Below are 5,388 nucleotides of genomic sequence, written 5' to 3' on the forward strand. Positions count from 1 at the left end.
AGGGATTATCTATGGCTCTGCACGCTGACATTTTTTTGAGGGTGAGGAGCAAAAGACTCTGAACAGGTAGCGTGCGAGTTAGGAGAGATGTTTCTCAGACCCAGTGCACAACTAAATAACTGCTGTGTACAGGGGAAGGGAACTATGGTTAACGATTAAAGAGGTGGATTTGTGCTGTAAATGTCAATCCTAAATACTGTTGTGTAGATAGTTTCAACCCTCTCCAGTACAGTATATTCTGATACCCTCATTCTGATGACTGCTCTCCTAGAACCATCCTCTTCTCAGCAATCCAGACTTTTTCTTGGCATATTAAAATTTAGAGTCTGTGTTTAGTGTTTGTATTCCATCTCAGACAAACAACATATCTATGTTTTATGCTAACTCATGCTTTCATAGTTGCAATTTGTGGTAGTTTTGCCCAGGTGGGCAGCCAAGCTCCACCACAACCACTCTCACTGCCCATCCTCGAACAGGGGGAGAAAATACGATGCAAAGGGCTCAAGCGTTCAGATAAGGACAGGGAGATCACTCAACAGTTGCCATCATTGGCAAAACAGACTCAGCATAGGAAAATTAACAGAAATTATTGCCTCTCATTAGCAGACTAGGACAGTGAGAAACTAAAAGCAAACTACAAACACTTTCCACTGTACTTACCCTCTTTTACTGCCTCCTCCCTAGCAGTGCAGGGGAATGGGGGCTGCGGTTAGGACTTCCACCCTAATGCTTGGTCTCCGCCGCTCCTTCTCAGTCCCTCTCTGCCCCTGCTGCCTGTGGGGTCCCTCCCATGGATGCCGTCCTTCCCAAACCGAGCCTGTGGGGGCTGCCCACAGGCAGCAGCTCTTCAAGCACTGCTCCCACATGGCTCTGTCCCACGGGGTCCATCCAACCCCCAGGAGCAAACTGCTCCGGCACGGGTCCCCCACGGGTGGGGGCAGCTCCCCCCAGATCCCTGCTCCTGCGTGGGCTCCTCTCCACGGGCTGCAGCTCCGGCCCGGGGCCTGCTCCTGCGGGGGCTCTCCATGGGCCGCAGCCTCCTCCAGGCCACATCCACCTGCTCCACCGGGGGCTCCTCCACCCATGGCGGGGCTGCAGCGTGCAGATCTGCTCCATGGGGGACCCATGGGCTGCAGGGGGACAGCCTGCTCCACCAGGGGCCTCTCCCTGCACAGCCCGCAGGGGAACTGCTGCTGCCTGCTTGGTGCACCTCCTGCCCTCCTGCTGCACTCACCTTGGGGACTGCAGGGATAGTGCTCACCCCTCACTCCCAGTTGCTGTTGTCCAGCAGTTTTTTATTTCCCCCTCTCCCTGCTTTCTTCAATCTCCTCTCCCAGAGACACAACCAGCATCACCCCCTGGCTCAGCTCTGACCAGCAGCAGTCCTTTTGGAGCCAACGCTGATCTGACATGGGGCAGCTGCTGGGCTTTGCTCACAGAATCACAGAATTTCTAGGTTGGAAGAGACCTCAAGATCATCGAGTCCAACCTCTAACCTAACACTAACAGTCCCCACTAAACCATATCACTAAGCTCTACATCTAAACGTCTTTTAAAGACTTCCAGGGATGGTGATTCCACCACTTCCCTGGGCAGCCTGTTCCAATGTCTAACAACCCTATCGGTAAAGAAATTCTTCCTAACATCCAACCTAAAACTCCCCTGGCCCAACTTAAGCCCATTCCCCCTCGTCCTGTCACCAGGCACGTGGGAGAACAGGCCAACCCCCACCTCGCTACAGCCTCCTTTGAGGTATCTGTAGAGAGCGATAAGGTCGCCCCTGAGCCTCCTCTTCTCCAGGCTGAACAAGCCCAGCTCCCTCAGCCTCTCCTCGTAGGACTTGTTCTCCAGGCCCCTCACCAGCTTCGTCGCCCTTCTCTGGACCCGCTCAAGCACCTCGATGTCCTTCTTGTAGCGAGGGGCCCAAAACTGAACACAGTACTCGAGGTGCGGCCTCACCAGAGCCGAGTACAGGGGGACGATCACCTCCCTAGCCCTGCTGGTCACACTGTTTCTGATACAAGCCAGGATGCCGTTGGCCTTCTTGGCCACCTGAGCACACTGCTGGCTCATATTCAGCCGACTGTCCACCATCACTCCCAGGTCCTTCTCTGTCTGGCAGCTTTCCAACCACTCATCTCCCAGCCTGTAGCTCTGCTTGGGGTTATTGTGCCCCAGGTGCAGGACCCGGCACTTGGCCTTGTTGAACTTCATGCAGTTGACCTCAGCCCATCGGTGCAGCCTATCCAGATCCTCCTGCAGAGCCTTCCTACCCTCGAGCAGATCGACACACGCACCTAGCTTGGTGTCATCTGCGAACTTACTGAGGGTGCACTCAATGCCGTCATCCAGATCATTGATGAAGATATTAAAGAGGACCGGCCCCAGCACCGAGCCCTGGGGGACGCCACTAGTGACTGGCCTCCAACTGGACTTGGCTCCATTTACCACAACTCTCTGGGCCCGGCTATCCAGCCAGTTTCTAACCCAACGAAGCGTGCGCCAGTCCAAGCCAAGAGCAGCCAGTTTCTTGAGGAGAATGCTGTGGGAGACGGTGTCAAAAGCCTTGCTGAAGTCAAGGTAGACCACATCCACAGCCTTTCCCTCGTCCACCCAGCGCGTCACTTTGTCATAGAAGGAGATCAGGTTCATCAAGCAGGACCTGCCTTTCATAAACCCATGCTGACTGTGCCTGATCGCCTGCTTGCCCTGCAAGTGCCGCATGGTGACTCTCAAGATAATCTGCTCCATGAGCTTCCCTGATACTGAGGTCAAACTGACAGGCCCATAGTTCCCCGGGTCAGCCCTCCAGCCCTTCTTGTAGATGGGCATCACGTTTTCTAGCTGCCAGTCAACAGGGACCTCCCCCTATAGCCAGGACTGCTGATAAATGATGGATAGGGGCTTGGCCAGCTCCTCTGCCAGTTCTCTCAGTACCCTTGGGTGGATCCCATCTGGCCCCATTGACTTGTGCACATCCAAGTGCCGTAGCAGGTCACCAACCAGTTCTTCGTGGATAGTGAGGGCCACATCCTGCTCCCCATCCCCTTCCACCAGCTCAGGGTACTGGGTATCCAGAGAGCAACCGGTATTGCCGCTAAAGACTGAGGCGAAGAAGGCATTGAGCACCTCCGCCTTTTCCTCATCTCTTGTAACTAAGTTTCTCCCCGCATCCAGTAAAGGATGGAGATTCTCCTTAGTCCTCCTTTTTGTGTTGATGTATTTGTAAAAACATTTTTTGTTGTCTTTAACGGCAGTAGCCAGATTGAGCTCCAGGTGAGCTTTGGCCTTTCTAATTTTGTCCCTGCACTGCCTCGCAACATCCTTATAGTCCTTTTGAGTGGCCCGCCCTCTTTTCCAAAGATTGTAAACCCTCTTTTTTCTCCTAAGCTCAAGCCACAATTCTCTGTTCAGCCAGGCCGCATTTCTTCCCCGCCGGCTCGTCTGTGGGCACGTGGGGACAGACCGCTCCTGCGCCATTCAGATTTCCCTCTTGAAGAGTGCTCAGCCTTCCTGGACTCCTCTGCCCTTCAGGGACCACCTCTGTATTCCCCTTGCTACCAAAACCTTGTCCCATAAACCCAAAACACAATTTTGTGCAAATTGTTCTCCACTGTATGATTTTTATGGCTGAGCAAATAAAGCTATCAGAGTAAATGCTTTTGCATCCTACACAACTGGCTAGTGTGCCTGTGCCGTCTCCCTCCACCGGTCATTTCTGATAGTCTCGGTGTATTAAGTGTATTTATGTAGGGGAAATATGTACAAGACCTGAGTTTTGGGGAAGTAAACCGAAACCACGTACAGATGTGTGGTTTTTTTCTGTTTGTTTGTTTTTATTCACTTTATGTCCACCCTTTATGCTTAACCTTATGAGCGTTGATGCTTCTTTCCTGCCTTGTCTTTCACAGTCTGTACCTACTCCATCTTTCCTCCCATACTTCACCTCATACTTCTTGAATGCCTTCTTTGAATTTCCCTGCTGAATGAGACATGCATTCTGCTCTTTCTCCAGAAAGGCCTTTTCATTTAAGACCATGGAAATTTAGGAGGTTATATATTTACATACACACACACCCTGGCAGCAGTAGGAAGAAAGACACAGTATGGCAGCACTGAAATCTGCACATCACCCCCAGCCCCAGTTTAGAATGAGAAAATCTGGGGCAATGAGGGCAGCTTCTCATCCACCACCAGGCTCCCATGGTGGCTTCTTCATTGGGTAAGGAGGTGGAGGAAGAGCAGTAAGGTTTCTGTGTGTGCAGGTGTGCTACCCATCAAAGGGGGGCTGCTTTTCATTAGGCATGAAGGCTGCTTCGAATGGAAATGAGACTGAATTTGCAAGTGGGAAAGGGCATGAAAAGTTTATTTTTTCAGTGTAAGAGAGCTCATAAAGCTGATAGTAAAAATAAAAAAATGAAAAACTGCTCGTGGGAAATTGGTTCTGTGAAAGAGGTTTGCATAAACTTTTCTGTAAGGGAGAAAAAAAACTATGAAATGTAAATGATTCTTCAGTTGCTAAGGGCTGCACTGTCACAGGCACTTGGAGATTAAAGGTAGCTGCTAGAAACCTTGTAGCTCTGCACATCTTTGCATGTTTTAAACTTCCTGGAATAGCATTAAACGTGGTAAGTATGGGTATGTGACTGGTAACTCCTGAATAGCACCTGGATATAATTTAACTCGCTACATTGGGAATCATTTTGATCATTTTGTAAATCACTTTTTTGGAACTAACAATGTTACTTTCTAATACTTGGGGAGAAATTTAACTTGCAGGTTGGAAAACTACTCATTATTTTGTAGTAGATTTGTTTCCAGTCTTCAGATAGGAAGGTGATTATTCAGACTAGTCTGTTTTGTTAGGATAACAAGCAATTGACTGAAATCTGATCAAGTTTTCAAAGTATAAGCTTACGTTCCATCCTGACACTGCAGCCTTTTCCCCCGGCAAGGTGACAGGGAGTTACGTAGAGCACAACGCCAAGCTAAGAGCTGTTCAGAGCTGCAGGAAGCAGCTCTGTGTGTTGATGGGGCATGTAACCCTCTCTTATTCCACAACCTGCTTTTGGAAGGGGAATGTTACCTGGGGAAAGGAAGCTGATACTGAGGCTCTGAAAGAACTCCCACATCAGGTGATGCATATAGCAAGATAAGTTGGGTTTCCAAATGTAATGGAATTGCAAAGTATTTAATACAAGTGAGGTAAAAGCCAGCATGTTCTTGTGATGCTTTCTTTCTTCTGCAAGACACAATCCCTCAATTTTGACTTGCTATGCTCTTAATTTCTGAGAGCAAAATGTACCAATAAGCCAGTGATCCAGCAATCCTAAGAGCCCTATTGTATTTCCTCTACCAGACAGTAAAAATAAAACACCAATTCGAGAG

Source organism: Anas platyrhynchos, chromosome Z (assembly GCF_047663525.1).
Source record: "Anas platyrhynchos isolate ZD024472 breed Pekin duck chromosome Z, IASCAAS_PekinDuck_T2T, whole genome shotgun sequence".
Classification (NCBI taxonomy): domain Eukaryota; kingdom Metazoa; phylum Chordata; class Aves; order Anseriformes; family Anatidae; genus Anas; species Anas platyrhynchos.